General features: G+C 46.9%; 1 protein-coding gene across 1 annotated transcript in view; it reads left to right on the top strand.

The window, feature by feature from the left end:
* Window positions 1-3,949: 3,949 nt before the first annotated feature.
* The window catches only part of PPEF1 (protein phosphatase with EF-hand domain 1), a 106,048-nt gene continuing 88,918 nt past the window's right edge, over window positions 3,950-21,079 (top strand). The window contains exons 1-3 of the mRNA XM_084869602.1: window positions 3,950-3,968; window positions 10,034-10,128; window positions 13,582-13,757. The gene's annotated coding sequence lies outside the window, so the exon portion shown is untranslated. The remainder of the gene's footprint in view (window positions 3,969-10,033; window positions 10,129-13,581; window positions 13,758-21,079) is intronic.

The following is a 21,079-nucleotide window of genomic DNA, read 5'->3' as shown; positions in this document are numbered from 1 at the left end:
TTCTTAGGGCGTGGGCTGAGCCCCAAGTTAACCCACATAGTTACCTGCCTTAACAAGGAAGTCTTAGACAAGAATCTAGTGTCAACTGAGGTCGGTTTAGCAAAGGAAAAGATTGTTTTTCTTCTATCTTTAAATGTAAGGGAAGCACTGGAGGGGAATGGAGCCTGGAATCTGAAGACCCAGGTCTTAATTCTTTCTCTGCCATCATCTTTAATCTAGTGGGTGACCTTGAGCAATTTCCCGCCACATAAGCACTAACATTTGTGAGGTCTGTGACAATGACACGGATTCCCCTCTTAGAGAGCAACTTGGCTTCATGTTCATATCTAGTCACTCTGGGAAATGCTAAAAATACATTGCTGGGTTATTTATAATAACAAAAAGTTGGAAACAGTATCCATGGCCAAGGTTAGGGGTTTCAGTGCAACAGGTAGGGTTAAAAGCAGGTTCCCAAGCCAGACGGTGCAAATCCCAGCTCAACCATTTGTTTTGTGACCTTGGGCCAAGTTACTTCAGGTCTCTGCGTTTCAACGTTTTGGTCTGTAAGGAAATGATAAAGCCTACTTCATGGGGTTAGTTTGAGAATTAAATGGGATTATATGTGTAAGAAGTTCTGGAGATCCTTTTGACAACAGTGTGAGTATAATTCACATTACTGAGCTGTATACTTAAAAATGGTGAAGATGGTAAAAAAAAAAAAAAAGTTAAAACTTGAAGAGATTGTAATTACAGGGACAATCAGATGTCATACTCTAGAGCTAGAAAAGGGTGCAAATTTACACACTGTATGAGCAACACTATTTGGAAAAAAATGCAGAGAAAAGGACTGCGGTTCCCCTTGCCTTTTTGGTTCCTAATGAATGCTAATGATTCATTAAGAACCAAATGAATGGCCACCACTATCCCATCTCAGCTTCCAGACTCCCAGACACCTTTCCTTCTTTCCTCTTGTCAAAAAAAAAAAAAAAAAAAAAAAAAAAAAAAAAAGCCAATATTAGAAAGATAATGACCCCTCAAAATGAAAGTGTAATGAACTAATAGAGGAACAAAAAGGAACTAGAGAAGCGTTGTTCAATCGTGTTTATTGGGTGTCTACAAGCCTGACATTTATTCTGTACTGTATATGGATTCATTAAACAGACGAAGGTCTATTCAACAAACTCCACTGTTGTATTAAAAAGAAAAGGGTTGTGAAGGAGACATATGTAGTACTTTAAATGAGAAAAGAACTGTTTTATTAAATTTCTAAATAGAAAAAGATTGTTTTCCCTACTCTGAATTTAAAGTTTAATAAAAACTTTAAATAATAATAATTTGATAAACAATAATTATCCAAAACAGAATGGTTATTATTAATCCTTAATAAATCATAATTAATAACCCTTCAATTATTGAACAGCAATCAAAGAGCTGGCGTATTGCCATATTTTATTTGGAGGGTTTGGGCAGGGAAAGGGCCGCGCTGGATGGTGTTGCTGCCCGCCAGCTCTAGGTTTCAGGCCGCCCAGAAGTAGCGGAGAGAAGATGGGAGTAGCGTCCTGGGGGGCTGCTGTGTGCCCCGGACTACAACATCACGGGGCCCCATCTCTGCTGTTTTCATTTGAGGCGATGGCGGCCGGGAATGGAGGAGCCGGCTCTTTCATTACGCTTCTGTGATAAAAGCATTCTAAAAATTAAAACAATAAAATGAAAGTTTGTTTTAAAGGGAGAAAGGAAAACACTTCGATTTCTTTTCTATGCTTTCATGTGAACGACTCAAAGCACTTTAAAAAGTGAAAACGAGAACCGAGGCCAGGGGGCCTCGGGGTGGTTCCACTGGGGCTCGAACCCAGGACCTTCTGCGTGTAAAGCAGACGTGATAACCACTACACTATGGAACCTCCATGTAAAGCGCCCCCTTCATTCGTTTACTTATAGTCTTCCGTCAGCGCCGGCGTTCCGCTGGAGCCACGCCTCTCCGCCGTAACTCCGCCCCCGCCGTGGCCCCGCCCCCTCCCGAGAACTCGCGTTCGCGGTGGGCGGGGCGGAGCTCACGCTCCTACGTAGAGACCGCTCGTGGGCTCCACGCGCCAGGTCGCCCTCCCTGCGCCCAGGTGCCCGCCGTCCTCCCTCCCTCCCCCGCTCGGCCGGGACACAGCCCCTTAGGGCAGCTTCCCTCAGCTGGTGAGGGGCCCGCACGTTCCTCAGTTTCCCCACGGGCACACTGAGCCGCTTCTGGCGGTTTGAAGGGCGGCCAGGAGCCTGCTAGAGCCAGAGATTCAGGCCGCGTGGGGTGTGGAGTGTGGGGTGTGGGGTGGGCTGGGGCGGGGGTCACTTTTATGTCGGCGTTTATTTCGCCAGGGCTGGGAAAGGCCGCTGGGGAGTCGGCCTCTTGCCCCAGAAGCGAGGCTATGACAGCTCTCCTGACCTTTCCACAGCCTTCTCCCCAGAGGGGCTAAGCATGCAGGATTTTGGTTTGCTCTTGGCTGGGGTAGGGTTGGGGTGGTGGTGTAGACAAGCCACCCCTTTATGGCTGGGGTGGGGTGGGGGGTGCGTGAAGCAGGAGCAGACACAACATGTGAGGGACCCAATGCAACATAAAAAGTGCCAGGTCTTTTGTGCGCGTTATTAAGAATTCCAAAACGATGACCTCAGAGCACTAAACCCTTGAACCTGGCGCTGTGGTTCCAGGACTGTGGGCCCTATAGGGGGCTGGGACCCTCCACTACAAAGGGCGCCTGCATGGCTTCCTTCCTGGTTTTCATTGTCAGTGCCATTTATTCATACCTTCCTCTCCCCCCTCGCCCCCCCTCCCTCACCTGTGCCTCTGGCTGGATCTCTGTCACCATCCTCGGATTGCTTGCCATCCTCAAGCTTGAAAACCAGGTAAAACCACCTCTTTTTTTTTTTTTTTTTAATATATTTTATTGATTTTCCACAGAGAGGAAGGGAGAGAGATAGCTAGAAAAGTGGATGAGAGAGAAACATCGACCAGCTGCCTCCTGCACACCCCCTACTGGGGATGTGCCCGCAACCAAGGTACATGCCCTTGACCGGAATCGAACCCGGGACCTTTCAGTCCGCAGGCTGATGCTCTATCCACTGAGTCAAACCGGTTTTGGCAAAACCACATCTTTAAGTGCTGGGTGGGACATGGCTGAAGGCTGCGGCTGTCCTTTTTGCTGGAGTTTTCCTCCGAAGCTACCAGCATGATGGAGAAATGATACTGATTGTAGGAAAACAACCCATTCAGGCCCCTGAAAGAAACAGGTGTGTGGAAAGTGCGCTAATCTGGGGACATGCTTTGGATTGGAGTCCTCTCTTGGCTACTTACTAGCCGTGTCCTCTTGAATTATATATCTAGTTAGCTCACTTCCCAAACCTTCGTGTCCTCCTATATGAAATGCATGGGTTGGACTAGACACCCTCTCCCTCCCCCAACCCCCCCCCCCCCCCCCCACTTCTCTGGGTCTAAATGTTATCCCAACTTTCCAGGTGGGAAAATGGGGGCAGTTATCTGCCATGTCCGTTTTTGCACAGAAATAGAGGCAGGCCTGCAGTTAGTGCTTGGGTTCTCTAGTACCAGGTTCCTATGGCCTACTAGGGGTGTCGAACTCAATCAGAGAAGGGGCCAAAATCTAAAATCCAGCCTAAATCGCGGGCCGAATGGTTTACTGAACAGTCATAAACTGACAATGTCATAAACTGACAGCGGAGTGCAGTGATGACAGCGCGGTGCGGGCCACATTGCAAGGCCTGGCGGGCTGGATTTGGCCCGCGGGCCTTGTGTTTGACATATGTGGCTAGTCAGCTCTCTGGAATATTCCTCGCGGGGCCCCTTCCAGAAGGCCTTTTTGTTAGGACTCTGGGAGGACTCTGGAACAGCAGAGGATGACTTCATAAAAGCTCCATGTTTCCTCCTAGTCCAGGAGCCATCATGACCCGGGGATGCTCAGTAATAAGTATGTTCCACCTGCTTCCACACCCCTGTAAGTTCAAAACAAGGCGTCTCAGAATTGAATCATACTCACCCGCTGTGTTTTTGGTATGTGTCTAAGGGAGTGCTTTGCTCTTCCTTCAGCTTTCTTCCTGCCCTTGCTCTAAGGGAGGGTTCTCCAGGCGCAAGCTTTGGTCAGGTTCCCATGTAGAAAAGGAGCTGGTGCACCTCCGATGCATGCAACACAGGTTCTGCCTTTAGTGAAAAACTCCTCTTGCTTTTCTCCGTTTTGACAGGGAGGGAGACTTGTTCCACTCCCTGCTGCTGTCAAGGTGTAGTCACAGTTTCCGTAACTAGTGAAGTACAGTATGGTTTACAAAGCACTTTCATATATCTATTCCTGTGAGGTAACCATCCTGTCTAATAAAGAGGGAATATGCTAATTGACCATCACTCCCTCACCAAGATGGCTGAACCCACAGCTGAGGCCATGTTCCCATAAGGAGCCTTAATGAGCAATTAGCAGGGACCTGATGCTCCACCCTCCCCTCAGCCCCAGTGGGGCTTGACTGGGACCTCAGGTCGAAACCTCTACCTGACAGGGTTTGACAGGGGACCTCAAGGTGCACTTCCCATCCTGGTCCTGGGCTAGGGAACCTCAGGCTGCTCCCCTGGCCCCAGCGCCAGGGGGGCCTCAGGCCACACACCCCACCCAGCACTGGGCCAGGGAACCTCAGGCCATGTCACTTGTTTGACATGTTGCTTACCATAAGATCTCTGTCTTCTTACCCTGCTCAAGTTCTGTGGTCATTTTTATCACTTGTTTGCCTTTTTTGTTGCTTGTAGCAAGATCACAATCTTCTAAATTCAGCTCTCTCCCTGCCATTCCACCTCTGAATGTGGCTCCAGGAAGAAGTTTCATATTAAATTTTATATATATATATATATATATATATATATATATATATATATATATATATATATAATTTTTTTGATTTTTTACAGAGAGGAAGGGAGAGGGATAGAGAGAAACATCGATCAGCTGCCTGGCTGGGCTTGACAGGGAACCTCAGGCCATGTCCCCCGCCCCCCCCCAGCAGGGCTTGACAGGGGACCTCAGGCCATGTGTCCTCCCCCCCCCCCCCAGCAGGGCTTGACAGGGGACCTCAGGCCGTGCCTCCCACCCAGCGGGCTTGATAGGGGATCTGAAGCTGCTCCCCCCTGCCAGTGGGGCTTGATGGGGGACCTGAGGCTGTGCCCCCCTCCTGGTGCTGGGCCGGGGGACCTAAGGCTGCATTCCGCCCCCCCCCCTCCCCGCCTGGTGGCACTTGACGGGGGGACCACAAGGCACACCCCTGCCTGGTCGGGCTTGACAAGGTGAGACTGGCTGGGTCTGGATCTAGCCCATTGGAGGGGGGGCGCCAGTCTGGTCTGGGTCTCATGCGATTTTGAGGTGCATGTGAGTGGGTGGGGACTTGATTCTGGGTCCCATGGTGAGCCCCAGACTCTGACAGAAGGAAGGTTTTCATATACATTTTACTAATTTTCTTTCATCTCTGACACTTCTATTATAGAGAAAGGGCAAGTAGCAATATTAAATTATTTCCTCTAATTAATCCTCTTGTACTGTGCACGAATTTCGTGCACTGGGCCGCTAGTAGTAAATATTTTTATTTTCAGCTGAAGAAATTGAAGCCGAAGATAGTGAATGCCTTGTCTGAGACCATTCTGCTGGTGAGTGGCAGGGCTGGGCTCATAGTCTTTCGATACCTAAGTCTTTTTGGGAGGCCCATGTTTTTCCCATAAGAGTGCCATGGTCTTTTGTAATATTTTGTATGCATGCCCGTGAGGAAATGGATACTTTTTCTGTTTTTATCTTTTGTAATTTTAAATGAAATCCACAAAAGCAGGAACCAAGGACCTGCGGAAACAGCTATTGATTTTCACATTGAAACCACCAGAGTCATGGGTAGTGCTTCAGATGGCCCCAGTTTTGCCCGGCACTTCAGTCTGTGTACTTGGATTTGTGAGATATGTCACCCTCAGGTAATGCCTATGATCATCTCATCGAGTATAAGACAAATACATAAAGTAGTAAATGAAGACGAGAAGTCACTTCAAGGTTTTTGAGTTCTTTGATTTCTCCTATGTTCAGTGTGGCTTCCCCTGTGTTTGGCTTCACTGCTGGAGGGAAACTCAGTCAAATGGACTGCAGTCCCAAACACTAATCTGATTTAAAAAGCTCAGTGGACTTGGTTTCATTGAGAAACAATTGTATTATGTCTTCCAATGAGTACTGAAGCATTTATTAAGTAAGTGAGTCATTACCTTGGTATAATAGACTTCAGCTTATTTTTTCCCCTTTTTTGGGCTCACCATGTTCAAAATGTTTGGTACTTTTTGCTCACCTACCTTTTCATAGTTGCTTACCATAAGATCTCTGTCTTCTTACCCTGCTCAAGTTCTGTGGTCATTTTTATCACTTGTTTGCCTTTTTTGTTGCTTGTAGCAAGATCACAATCTTCTAAATTCAGCTCTCTCCCTGCCATTCCACCTCTGAATGTGGCTCCAGGAAGAAGTTTCATATTAAATTATATATATATATATATATATATATATATATATATATATATAATTTTTTTGATTTTTTACAGAGAGGAAGGGAGAGGGATAGAGAGAAACATCGATCAGCTGCCTCTTGCACACCCCCTACTGGGGATGTGCCCACAACCAAAGTACATGCCCTTGACTGGAATTGAACCCGGGACCTTTCAGTCTGTAGGCTGACACTCTATCCACTGAGCCAAACCAGTTTCTCCCATATTAAATTCTTAACTACTGATTTCAAGTGAGCCCTTGATGCGGCCCAGAATCATGTCCACGTCCCCTGTCCATTCATTGTCCACCTTTCCTAAAGGATAGTTTCCTATATTCTCTTCCTAAACTTCTTGAACCTTCTTCACCAATCTCACAGCTGATAAAATTGCTTCCTATGTCAGTGAAAATATGGAAGCAATCAGGAGAGCTTCCACAAGTACCCCCCACATCTGCCCACCTACCTACCTGTGCCACTAGAGATCTAGACATGGGCTCTTCCTCTAGATCAGGGTTTCTCGACCACAGCCCTATTGACTTTGGGACTGGATAATTCTTGGTTGTGGGGAACTGTTCTCTGTACTGTAGAATATTTCACAGTATCCCTGGCCTCTACTCACTAAATGCCCACAGCATCCCTCCCTTAGTCGTGACAACTCAGTATATCCCAGGGAACAAAATCTCAGGGGCTATTGACAGTATCTGCAGACACTTTTGGTTGCTATGACTGGTGGGGGGGATTGGGTGCTATTGGCATCTAAAGGGTAGAGACCAGGGATGTGGCGAAACATCCTGTATCGCACAAGGCAGCACTCACAACAAATTACCCGGTCCCAAATGTCCATAGTGCCATGGTTGAAAAATCCCATCCTAGATGAATAGTCTGCATTCCTGTTGAAACCCAGCCCTCCACCTGCTTCTCCAGGAGTTGGAGGAGCCATGGCATGTAACACACATATCGTTTTGACAGTGTTTAAGCTGCCCACCAGCTACTGAGGAATTGGCCCGGTGTTGAAGTTTTTTATCACACTAGTGACCTAGTACACGAAATTCGTGCACATTAAAAGGGGATTAATTAGAGGAAATAATTTAATATTGCTACTTGCCCTTTCTCTATAATAGAAGTATCAGAGATGAAAGAAAATTAGTAAAATGCATATGAAAACCTTCCTCCTTTATAATAGAACTGTCAGAGTCTGGGGCTCACCATGGGACCCAGAGTCAAGTCCCCGCCCACCCACATACACCCCGCTGGCCCCTCCCCATTGGGCTAGATGCAGACCTGGCCAGTCCCACCCTTGTCAAACCCTGTGGGGCATGCCTAGGGTCAGGGCAGGGGGTATGGCCTGAGATCCCCCAGCCCAGACTGGGGCAGGGGGCATGCCTTGAGGTCCCCCATCAAGTCCCACCAGGTAGGGGACACGGCCTGAGGTCCCCCAGCCCAGCACCAAAAGGGGAGCTCAGCCTCAGGTCTCCCGTCAAGCCCCGCTGCGCGGGTGGTGTGGGATGAGTACCCTGACCCAGCATTGGGGGTACACCTTGAGGTCCCCTGTGAAGCCCTACTGGGCGGGGATGTGGCCTGAGTTCCCCTGTCAATCCCAGCCAGGCGGGGTGGCGCAGCCTCAGGTCCCCTGGCCCAGTGTTGGGGCCGGGGCACAGACTGAGGTCTCCTGTTAAGCCTCGCCAGGTGGGGGGTGCGGTCTGAGGTCCCCCTGCTTGGTGCCGGGTAGGGGCACAGCCTGAAGTCCCCTGTCAAGCCCCTCCTGGTGGGGGGTACGGCCTGAGGTCCCCTGGCCTGGTGCTAGGGCCGGGGGAGCTGCTTGAGGTTCCCTAGCCCAGCACTAGGACTAGGACTGGAAGTGCACCTTGAGGTTCCCCGTCAACCCCCACAGGGAGGCGTGGCCTCAGGTCCCCTGCCTTGGCAATGGGGTGGGGGTGTGGCTTGAGGTCCCCTAGCCTGACGCTAGGGTGGTGGGCATGGCCTGAAGTCCCATGTCAAGCCCTGCTGGGTGGGGGGCCTGGCCTGAGGTCCCCTGTCAAGCCCCACTGAGGTGGGGAGGGCATAGCCTCAGGTCCCTGCTGATTGCTGGTTAAGGCTCCTTATGGGAACTTGGCCTCAGCTGTGGGTGCAGCCATCTTTGTGAGGGAGTGATGGTCAATTAGCATATTCCCTCTTTATTGGACAGTATTTCTTCAATATGTCTAGAAGCACAGCGTTGGGCAGTATGGGGATTTTAGAAACATATATGATATGGCACCATCTTAGGCATTTGAAGGACATTCATTAACCCAAAGGGCTACTTTGTTCCAAGATATTAATGGATCATAATCATTGCAGGTAGTTTTCTTAGCTTAGGATATGATTGGATTTTAATTAGATCCTATCTCCTCTCAAAGAAGAAACTCAAAAGTGGAGAAGGCAGAGGGGAGTGGGGCCATGGTAATATGCAGAAACCTGTCTAATAGTGAAGATGGCCTCAGTGGCATTCCTCTCCCTAGCAGTTATCTATAATCCCCAAATCACCCACAACATGTTCGATGAGCTTAGATTTGATAGAGATAGCCATTCAGGAGATAAAGAGGTCAGCTCAAAATCCTTTCTCTCCCCCTCCCTTATTTATATATCTTAAGATGCCTCTAATTTTAAAGTCACTCTTTTGGGGCCGCGTAACTGAACACAGGACAATTTGGCTGCACCTCAGTCCTACAGAACCCCACTTACAAGAAAATGGCTGATAGCAGTGTCTAGCCAGTGGTAATTGGCGACAAAAATGAAATTGGCTATTGCCTCCACTTCCCTGACACTTAATGTCTTCTTTAGATTTATAAGTGGCTTCAATTGTGCACACAATGGGGCTTGCCTCTAAGCCCGATGGGAAGGTTTTAGGAGTGGCCCAGATATTAAACAAACATCATATAGTATATTTTTATTAGTGACTTTAAGCATTCATGATATTTGGGATACAATTAGGGTATAGTCTGAAGGCTCTCTGTAATAATAAAAGCAAACTAATTAGTAGGTTAACTCAGAGGCTGCAGGCAAGAAGCTTTCCTCTGCTAAATCTTGTTAAAATGAAGTGGATTCTATTTTGTACCGAATGAGCAGGCTGCCATGACAACTGACTGTGAATATTATTTCGGTATTAGTCATACGTTTCCAGTGTCTGACTCTGAGTCCAGCGTTTATTCTGAAACCCAGATGCACATCTATTCTTAAAGGAGCTCTCCTAGATATATTTACAAAAAAAAAAAAAAAAAAAAAACCAACCCAGAAACAAAACACTTGCAACTGCCTGGGTTGTTTTCCTTTAGGAATAGCAATTTGAATGAATTTACACAATTGCAAGTTGTAGATGCTGTTGCTGTTCTTTTCCTTTGGAGAGGTGATTTGGGTATGAATATATATTGTACTTGACTATAGAGTTGATTAAATAGACACACTAGACCAGAATTTGGAAAGTTCCCCTCTACATATGCAATCTTTATGTTAAATTCTTTTTTTTTTTTTTTTGCACCCAACAGTTTCAGAAGGAATCTGAGGTTGCCAGTGAGAAGATTCAGCCCAAACTGAGTAGGCAAAACCGATCTCAAATGAATCTGACTTGGAAATTCCGAAGGTAAAATGTCCTCCAGTGTTTTACAAAGGAGAGCTCCAGCTCTGTGTCCTTGCCTTTCCCTCGGTCAGACCTGCTCCATGGATCAGTTGCACCCCCACACTGGCTCTCCTCATGGGGATAGCTTTGCTCAGAGCACGACATTTTGGGGAGAAGAAGAAGTTTGTGTCCCAGCGCTTTCTCCAAAGCCCGTAGTGCCCACTTTTCTTTCTTTCTTTCTTCCTTTCTTTCTTTCTTTCTTTCTTTCTTTCTTTCTTTCTTTCTTTCTTTCTTTCCTTCCTTCCTTCCTTCCTTCCTTCCTTCCTTCCTTCCTTCCTTCCTTCCTTCCTTCCTTCCTTCCTTCCTTCCTTCCTTCCTTCCTTCCTTCCTTCCTTCCTTCCCTTCCTTCCCTTCCTTCCCTTCCTTCCCTTCCTTCCTTCCTTCCTTCCTTCCTTCCTTCCTTCCTTCCTTCCTTCCTTCCTTCCTCCCTTCCTTCCCTTCCTTCCCTTCCTTCCCTTCCTTCCCTTCCTTCCCTTCCTTCCTTCCTTCCTTCCTTCCTTCCTTTCCTTCCTTCCCTCCCTCCCTCCTTCCTTCCTTCTTCCTTCCTTCCTTCCTTCCTTCCTTCCTTCCTTCCTTCTTCCCTTCCCTTCCCTTCCCTTCCCTTCCCTTCCCTTCCCTTCCCCTTCCTTCCTTCCCTCCCTTCCTTCCTTCCTTCCTTCCCTTCCTTCCCTTCCTTCCCTTCCTTCCCTTCCTTCCCTTCCTTCCCTTCCTTTCCTTCCCCTTCCTTCCTTCCTTCCTTCCTTCCTTCCTTCCTTCCTTCCTTCCTTCCTTCCTTCCTTCCCTTCCCCTTCCTTCCTTCCTTCCTTCCTTCCTTCCTTCCTTCCTTCCTTCCTTCCTTCCTTCCTTCCTTCCTTCCTTCCTTCCTTTCGTATTTTCCGGCGTATAAGACGACTTTTGAAACGAAAAAAAGTCAACTAAAAATCGGGAGCAAAAGACCAAAATTGCACAAAAATTACCTGCAGATCTTGACGGCAAAGTAAGTCTTTTCTTTGAAGTGGGGGTAGTCTTATACAGTGAATATAGGCCTAAACCTATGTTTTAACTGTAAAATTAGGGGGTCGTCTTATACGCCCGAAAATACGGTATATATTTTATTGATTTTTTACAGAGAGGAAGAGAGAGGGACAGAGAGTTAGAAACATCGATGAGAGAGAATCACCCATCAATTGCCTCTTGCATATCCCCTCCTAGGGATGTGCCCACAACCAAGGTACATGCCCTTGACCGGAATCGAACCTGGGACCTTTCAGTCCGCAGGCCGACGCTCTATCCACTGAGCCAAACCAGTTTCAGCACTGCCCACCTTTAGCTACATGCTAAACACTCCTTTGTGCCAGAAGATAATGTGCCATAGGTCAAACCCATGACTTTCCAATGTACAGGACGACACTCCAACCAACTGAGCAAAGGGAATTTATTTTTATCTCACACACTATAAAGTCGAGAGCTTCATTCAGAATATGAAAGTGTTCATTACAAATAGCTCTTATCTACCTGTTTAAGTAAAAGCGTCATTAAACATATAGACATTTCCTGGCTTTCATTACATCAGGTTAATTTATATTACGTTTCCTTTCGACTGCTCTGTAAATCAGACTTTTTACTAAGTAAGAGTGACAGTCCACCTTACTGGGATAGATTAGTGAAGTTTCACTCCATTACTGATACCCTCAGATTGCTTATAAATGTTATTTCTTTCATTCATCCCAAATATTTGAAATTGCTAGCTTATGGCATTGTTTTAATTATATATCACAACATTCTTTCATTCTTGGGATACTACTGAATTGACCAAAAACATCACAATAATATTGTAGAATATACTTTTACTTTAGTAGTCATGAAAGGGTGGGTTGTTAAAGGAATAGAGATTTAAACAAATAAAAATCATACTGTGTTATAGAGTTGCGCTGCTCAAAGTATACTTCCTTATCACTTGGGAGCTTAATAGAAATACATATTCATGAGCACCCCTCCAGGCCTACCTAATCAGAACCTCTAAGTCAGTGGTTCTCAACCTTTCTAATGCCGTGACCCATTAATACAGTTCCTCAAGTTGTGGTGACCCCAACCATAAAATTATTTTCGTTGCTACTTCATAACTGTAATTTTTCTACTATTAGAGTTGTAATGTAAATATCCGTGTTTTCCGATGGTCTTAGGCGACCCTGCTCAACCACTGCTGTAGAGCCTAAGACCATGGGAAAACACACATTATGATTCATTAATAGTAGCAAAATTACACTTATGAAGTAGCAAGGAAAATAATTTTATGGTTGGGGGTCACCACAACATGAGGAACTGTATTAAAGGGTTGCAGCTTTAGAAAGGCTGAGAACCACTGCTCTAAGTGGATGGACCCAATAATCTAATATATGTTTTAATAAGACCCCCAGGTGGTTTATAAACACATTAAAGTTTGAGAAGCACTGTTTTAGAGAGTTTTCTGGAAATGAGAATCACAGATTGTGTACTCTTTGGAATATTGGTGAAAGTACTAACTTTAGCTTTAGTAAACTAAGACCTATATATTAAGGCTTGGATTCTCTTCAGATCATGGAGTCCACTAATCTACTCCAGGTCACTGAGCCTTAACTCAGCGTCTAAGCTTGATTCTATCCCCCTATCAACACCTTCACATAATTAATCTGTGTTCATCTTGCAGATGTCAGTACAAAGGTTATTTCCTCAGAGAAGCCTTTTTGCTTTACCTTCTGAAACACTCTCAAGATATACTTAACTTCTCTGCAAATTTACAATTAAAAATATTTTTATTGGTTTCAGAGAGGGAGATGGTGGGGGCGGGGGAGAGAGAGAGAGAGAGAGACCTTGTTAGTTCTGTTAACTGGTATATATCCCCAGGGTCTAGTACAGTGTTGGACACACAATAGATGCTTGACAAATATTTGTTGAATGAATATTTGAATGACACCATAACAAAAATAAGTGCTCTTAAAATTCTCTAGCTCTGGCTGGTGTGGTTCAGTTGGAGCATCATCCCGTGTACTGGAAGGTTGCAGGTTCCGTTCCTGTTTGGGTCGTGCAGGAGGCAACTGATTGGTGTATCTTTTTTATGTTGATGTGTGTGTCTCTCTCTTCTTCCCGCCTCTTTAAAATCAATTAAAAAATTCCCTAAAACTTTTCCAAAGGCTTCATCTTCACCATAAGTATTAGTCATTTGAGACTATAGTAGCAAGGGTTTTGAAAATAAAGCCATGGATCTTTCCCAGTTCTTGTTTAGCTAATAATGTCAACATTTTCCCAAGAAACCAACTGTTCTTTACTTTTTATGTTTATGAATACAAAAATGGTTGACGGGGTTAATGGTGGCAAAATGAAAGCTTGAAGAACCTTGTGCCTGCCTTTTTAATAAGTGGTTTTTGTATGCAGCTTGTGTTGTTCACATTATGTTGGCAGGTGATGATGTCATAATCGCATCTGACATCATGGGGTTGTCATGGCAACCTATTGAAGATTCACTATAAACATCTGTGCAGTTAAGTCTCAGTCCTCCTCAAGTAACACCTATGAGCAAGAGGATGGATTGAATCCTGAGCCTTCAGCCCAGGCTGAAAGATACATCAACCACTCAAGTAAGTATCTAGGAGTGTGGAACTGTTATAATGTGTAAGGATAGGAACTTTTAAATGAGAAAATTAATTGAATAAAATCTGGGTAGTCATGGAAACATGACTTTAAAGTTAAGCTTTAGTTTTAAAGTTAAGCTTCCTGTGTTTAGTTGTTTGGCCAACTCTTGTGGGCTTTATGTTTTGTGTATGGAGTTTATTGTACTTTATTTATTTATTTTTTATATATATTGATTTTTAACAGAGAGGAAGAGAGAGGGATAGAGAGTTAGGTACATGCCCTTAACCGGAATCAAACCTGGGACCCTTGAGTCCACAGGCTGACGCTCTATTCACTGAGCCAAACCAGTTTCGGTGGAGTTTATTGTACTTTAATATCCTATCTAATAAAAGAGTAATATGAAAATTGGCTGTCACTCCAACACACAAGATGGCTGCCCCCATGTGGACATAAGATGGCTGCCACAAGATGGCCGCCACAAGATGGCTGTCACAAGATGGCCGCCACAAGAGGGCTGCCACAAGATGGCCACCATAAGATGGTCGCCACAAGATGGCTGCCATAAGATGGCTGCCACAAGATGGCCGCCACAAGATGGCCGCCACAAGATGGCCAGCAGGGGAGGGCAGATAGGAGGGACAAGGCCTGCAGGGGAGGGCAGTTGAGGGAAATCAGGACTGCATGGGGGTGGGGGCAGTTGGGGGTGATCAAGCCTGCAGGGGAGGGTAGTTAGGGGTGACAAGACCGGCAGAGGAGGGAAGTTGGGGGCAACCAGGCCTGCAGGGAAGGGCAGTGGGGTGGGTGATAGAGACCCAGGCCTTCAGGGGAGAGCAGTTGGGTGGGTCCAGGCCTGCAAAGGAGGGCAGTTGGGGGGGACCCAGGCCTTCAGGGGAGAGCAGTTGGGTGGGACCATGCCTGCAGGGGAGGGCAGTTGGGGGGGACCATGCCTGTAGGGGAGGGGAGTTGGGGGGGACCAGGCCTGCAGGGGAAGTCAGTTAGGGGCAAACAGGCTGTCAGGGGAGTGGTTGGGGGTGATCAGGCTGGCAGGCAGAAGCGCTTAGGTGCAATCAGGAAGGGAGGCAGGCAAACAGTTGGGAGCCAGCAGTCCTGGATTGTGAGAGGGGTCCCAAATTGGAGAGGATGCAGGCTGGGCTGAGGGACACACACCCTGATGCATGAATTTCATGCACTGGACCTCTAGTCTGTCCCATCTAATAAAAGAGTAATATGCAAATTGACCGTCACTTCAACACACAATATGGCTGCCCCCCTGTAGTCAAAGATGGCTGCCCCCATGTGGACACAAGATGGCCACCACAAGATGGCTGAAAGGGGAGTGCAGTTGTGGGCAATCAAGCCAGCAGGGGAGGGCAGTTAGGGGTGACTGGGACAGCAGAGAGGGCAGTTGGGAGGGACCAGGCCTGCAGGGGAGGGCAGTTAAGGGTGACCAAGCCTGCAGGAGATGGCAGTTGGGCGGCATCCAGGTCTGCAGAGGAGGACAGTGGGGGGGACCAGGCTGCAGGGGAGGGCAGTTAGGGGTGACCAGGCTGGCAAGGGAGGGCAGTTGGGGGTTACTGGGCCAGCAGGGGAGGGAAGTTGGGGGCAACCAGGACTGCAGGGGAGGGTAGTTAGGTACTAACAGGCTGGCAGGGCCGCGTAATTAGGGGTGATCAGGCTTGCATGGGAGGGCAGTTAGGGGCAATTGGGCTGGCAGTGGAGCAGTTAGACGCTGATCAGGCTGGCAGGGGAATGGTTAGGGAGTGATCAGACTGGCAGGCAGAAGTGGTTAGGGGCAATCAGGCAGGCAGGCAGGCAAGTGAGTGGTTGAGAGCCAGCAGTCCTGGATTGTGAGAGGGATACCTGGTGGGATTGGGCCTAAACGGGTAGTGGGGCATCCCTTGAGGGGTCCCAGATTAGAGAGGGTGCAAGCTGGGCTGAGGGACACCTGCCAGTGCACAAATTTTGTGCACCGGGCCTCTAGTATATATAAAAACCTAAGCAACCTTCCTACCATCTGACTGTCTCACTTGGTAGCTACATTTCTAGGATGATGCACCCGGAGCCAGAGAGGAAGGAGCCCAGTTCTGGGGTGCGTTACCCAAGAACCACCCTCTTGCAATCCAGGACCCCTCAGGGGTGTGTTGGAGAGCCTATTTTGGCCCAATCCCCGCAGGCTAGGCCCAGGGACCCCAACTGGGCATGAATTCATGCACCAAGCCTCTAGTATATTATATTGGAACTATCTTTATAGAGTTGAATTGGGTAGCTTTAATGTAATGGAAAGAGTACTGGCCATCCAGTCATAAGACTACTGGAGGCCCGGTGTAGGAAACTTGTGCAGGGGGGGCGGTTGTTCCTCAGCCCAGCCTGCACCCTCTCCAATTTGGGACCCCTCTAACAATCCAGAACTGCTGACTCCCAACTACTCTCCTGCCTGTCTTCCTGATTGTCCCTAACTGCTTCTGCCTGCCAGTCTGATCACCCCCTAACCAGTCCCTTGCCAGCCTGACTGATGCCTAACTGCTCCCCTGCCAGCCTGTTTTCCCCTAACTGCTCTCCCCTGCAAGCCTGCGTCCCTCCCAACTGCCCTTCCCTACAAGTCTGGTCACCTCCAACTTCCCTCCTCTGCCAGCTTGGTCGCCCCAACTGCCCTCCCTTGCAGGCCTGGTCTCTCCCAACTGCCCTCCCCTGCTGGCCATCTTGTGGCGGCCATCTTGTGTCAACATGGGGACAGCCATCTTTGACCACATGGGGGCAGCCATCTTGTGTGTCGGGGTGATTGTCAATCTGCTTATTACTTTTTTATTGGATAGGATAGAGGCCTGGTACGTGGATGGGGGCCAGCTGGTTTGACCTGAAAGGTGTCCTGGATCAGAGTGGGGGCTCCCTTGGGGCATGGGGTGGCCTGGGCGAGGGGCTTGTGGTGGTTTGCAGGCTGGCCATGTCTCCTGGTGACCCAAGCAGAGGCCCTGGTATCTGGGGTTTATTTATCTTCTATAATTGAAACTTTGTAGCCTTACGCAGAGGCCTGGGCCAACCAGAGTGAACAGAAAGCTTGGCTTCCTCCATCGCCGGGGCAACCCTAGCCTCCTGCTCTTTCCAGCTCCATGGGTGCCGCCATTTCTGTTTGGATTTATGTATCTTCTATCATTGAAACTTTTTAGCATTAAGTGGAGGCCTAGGCCATCAAGGGAAGGCAAAAAAGCTTGGCTTCCTCCATTGCTGGGGAAACTCAAGCCTCCCTCCTGTTCTCTGTGGCCGTGGCCATCTTGGTTCGGTTTATTTCCATATTTGCTCCTGATTGGCTGGTGGGCGTGGCTGGTGGGTGTAGCGGAGTGATAGTTAATTTGCATATCACTCTTTTATTAGATAGGATGACATTTGGGAGCACCTAACCTTTCCTATGAAATGGAGGGCCTGCCCTGGCAAGTGTGCTCGGTTGGTTGGAGCATTGTCCCATATACCAAAAGGCTGGGGGGTTTGATCCCCAATCAGGGCACATACCTGGGTGGCAGGTTCAGTCCCTGGTTGGGGCACATATGGAAGGCAGCCAATTTATGTTCTTTCTTACAATTATATTTCTCTCTATCTGAAATCAATAAGCATATCATTGGGAGGATTAAAAAAAAAAATGGAGGGTCTTTCTGAACAAGTCCCGAGAGCCATAGTGTCTTGCCACATCATAGGCTCACTTATTTTGATTCAAGAACCTCATCATGGTCTTGCAAGAGGAATCCATAATTTATGCCTAGATAGTTTCACCCAATTCCCAGTGCTTGGACAAGTCAGGGAGTTACGAAAAAGTATATCTTATTATTTGACTTTTGCCTTGGAATGGCAGATTAGAGCCCCCGCAAAAGGAAAATCAGAATTACCATTCTGTTATTGACTCATGCTAGATATCAAACTGTGATACTGCAAAACAGGAGCACATGCAAGCTAGAAGGGACAGATTGTGGCAATATTTTAAAATATCACAACTCTCTAAATAAGAAGCAGCTCTGGTAAGTGGATTTGGAATTCAGACAAAATACCCACAACACTGAAAATCTGAATTGTACATTGCCAAGGTAAATTACTTGTATGCAGTAATTATAGAAGATATGTTGGGTTATATGTTTTTTTAAAAATATATTTTATTGATTTTACACTGAGAGGAATTGAGAGGGATAGAGAGTTAGAAAGTCGATGAGAGAGAAACATCGACCAGCTGCCTCTTGCACACCCCCCACTGGGGATCTGCCCACAACCAAGGTACGTGCCCTTGACCGGAATCGAACCCAGGACCTTTCAGTCCGCAGACCGACCCTCTATCCACTGAGCCAAACCGGTTTTGGCTGGGTTATATGTTAATACCTATCTTCCTTGGTATACAGACATCCCTCTCTCCTGGGCCTCTTCCTTTCCAGATTGTTCCTTTGTTCGCTCCTTAATGTCTCTATTCCCCAGGGTTCTGCTTTTATCCCTGTTGCCTTCTTACTTTACAAGCTCACTCAGGCTATTTTATCTTCTCTAGTCACTTCAACTGTTATTGATACCCTGATGACCTCTTTAATCAGAAAGGCCTGATTTATTTCTGGGGCTCTAAATGCCAGCTTCTAAAGCATAAAGAACATTTCCACTTGTTCTTTTTCTCCACCATAAACACTCTTGTCCCCCTTCATGTCCTACCCCTGTACCTGTTAATACTCTTCTGCAGTTAATGGTATCACCTAGACTGTAAATTGTAAGAGAGAAGGACCAGTGTTGTACCTCTATCACCCAGCAAAGTGTCTGGCACAAGGTAGATACCCAGTAAATGGTGTTAAATAAGTGATGAATCCATTTATTATTCTAGACCTTGGGATCATTCTTATTTTTAATCCTCACCTGAGGGTATGTTTTTATTGATTTTAGAAAGAGAGGAAGAGGGAGAGACTGAGAAACATTGATGGACTGCCTCCTGTAGCACCCCAACCAGGGAACGAACCAGCAACTTGGGTTTGTGGCCAGACTAGAATGGAACCTGTAACCTCTTAGTGCAGGGGATGATGCTCCAATCAATTGAGCCACATTGCCTAGGGTTGGAATCATTCTTTTTTTTTTTTTAATCCTCACTCAAGGATATGTGCTTTTAAAAAAGTTGATTGTAGACAGAGAGGAATGGAGAGAGGAGAGATAGGAAGAAGAAGAGGAAGAGGAAGAGGAAGAGGAAGAGGAAGAAAGAAGAAGAAGAAGAAGAAGAAGAAGAAGAAGAAGAAGAAGAAGAAGAAGAAGAAAAGGAGGAGGAGGAGAAGAAGAAGAAGAAGAAGAAGAAAAGGAGGAGGAGGAGGAGGAGAAGGAAGGGGAAGGAAAGGGGGAGGAGGGGGAGGGCGAATGGAGGGGGAGGGGAGGGAGAGAGGAAGTGGGAGAGAAACAGTTCAATTGCCTCCTGTAGGTGCCCAGACCAGGGATCAAACCCACAAGCTGGATATGTTTCCTGACCTTAAAATGAAATTGGCCCACCACCTTTTGGTGTATGGGACTACACTCCAACCAACTGAGCCACCCGGCCGGGGCTGGAATAATGATTGATACCTCCATCTCCTTTGCTCCCTGTACTCCATCTGAGACCAGTGGCATTTTGTAACCTAACAGGCTTTTATATTTGGCCCCTCCTCTCCATCCCCACTGCCAGGGCTTAGATTCAGCCCTATGTCTCTAGCTCCTAGATTGTGCAGGAGCTACCTCATTGGCCTTATGGCTGGCTTTTTATCACCATTTGACCTTTAGAGTCATCTTCCTAAAGTTTGAATCTAATCAAATTATTCTCAGGCTCCCCATCACTCAAACAGAGCTTGCAATCTGGCAGCCTCACACTGCTCCATGGAGTTTATACAATGTTTTGAGAAAATGAGAATTACAGTATTTCATTGGTTCTAAGATGCACATGTTTTTCACATTTAACATCTCTGAAATTGAAATCTGTCTGAAAATCAATGGAGTGTCATAATTTGGTGGGTGGCTTTTTTAAAATTTTTATTGGTACAGAAAATAGTGATGCACCTTGTAATCGACGGCATCTTACATTTGCAGAAATATATTTATACTCACATTTAAAAATAGGAAGATTTTACATAAAAACATTTTTAGCTTCTCTTGAAAAATTACATCGGGCAACATGGCCAGGATTTCTGTATGGCAGCCTAAGAGGAGCTACCAGTAAGTAGCAGCTGTCTTGTTTAGACAAAAACTCTCTAGAATGTCCCATCGTTTCCACCCAGGCTGCTTTATTCGTCTATATCAGGGGTCTTCAAACTACGGCCCGCGGGCCACATGGGGCCCGCAGAGGAGTCTGATCCAGCCCGCCAGGTTTTTTGGGCAGTGAGCGCAGCCGAGGTGTTACAGTAGGAATTAGTAGTTCATATAGTCCGGCCCTCCAGCTCTCTGAGGGACCGTGATCTGGCCCCCACTTTAAAAAGTTTGAGGACCCCTGGTCTATATTATCTTCCCCAGTTCATGCAAGCATTTGTAATTGCGTTCCCTGACTGACTGGGTAAAGTCTGAATTCTTTGTTGTGATTTACAAGAACAATCTCTTCAGGTTCACATCCCCGTCCTCCACTCTGTGCACCCTCTAGCCCCCAGTCTCAGGAAGCATTACTCAAATATAACATGCTCCCTGGAATGCTTTGCTCACCTTTTAATCCCCTGCGAGACATTTCCTGACTTGCCCTGACCAGACTGATATACTTCTGGACTCCAACAGTAAGTGGCATATCTCTGGACCTGCACTTTTGTCTTGAAATTACTGTGGACAGGCCTGTGTCCCTCATTACACTGTATACTGGCAGGGAAATGAACCAGAGCTCATTCATCTGTGCATCCCTGCCTCGTAGCTGGAGCATGCTCAGTAAGTATCTGTTGAGTGAAGAGTGGATGGGCTGTGTTTTCTGACTAGGAGCTCTGTTCTTTGCATTTTGGCCATGGTTAGAGAGCCAACAGTAAAATCAGAGGGAAGGGCAAGTGTTTTCCTTAGTGTTCATAGTTTACAGCTGAAAACACTGCTTCTGGCTGTGATTTAAAAAGGGCCCTTGGCAGTCAGAGGCATTCCATGGGGACTTTAATCTCTGCAGACCCAAGGCACTAAGCCAGAGCCAGCTCTGTAAAGCTTTTTGAAAATTTTATTTTTAAATTAGTGTACAGTAAAATCAACTTGCTGTACAGTACTGTGAATTTGGTCCCATGAATAGATGAGTGTGACCACCATCACAATTAGGATAGAGAGCATCACCCTCCAAAACTTCCTATGCTGCCTGGCCAGTGTTGCACAATGGTTGAACATTGACCTATGAACCAGGAGGTCACGG

This window comes from Pipistrellus hanaki (genome assembly GCF_964339955.1).
Source record: "Pipistrellus hanaki genome assembly, chromosome: X".
NCBI lineage: Eukaryota > Metazoa > Chordata > Mammalia > Chiroptera > Vespertilionidae > Pipistrellus > Pipistrellus hanaki.
Note: the sequence above shows the minus strand (reverse complement) of the source record. Positions and strands in the feature narration are given on the sequence as shown.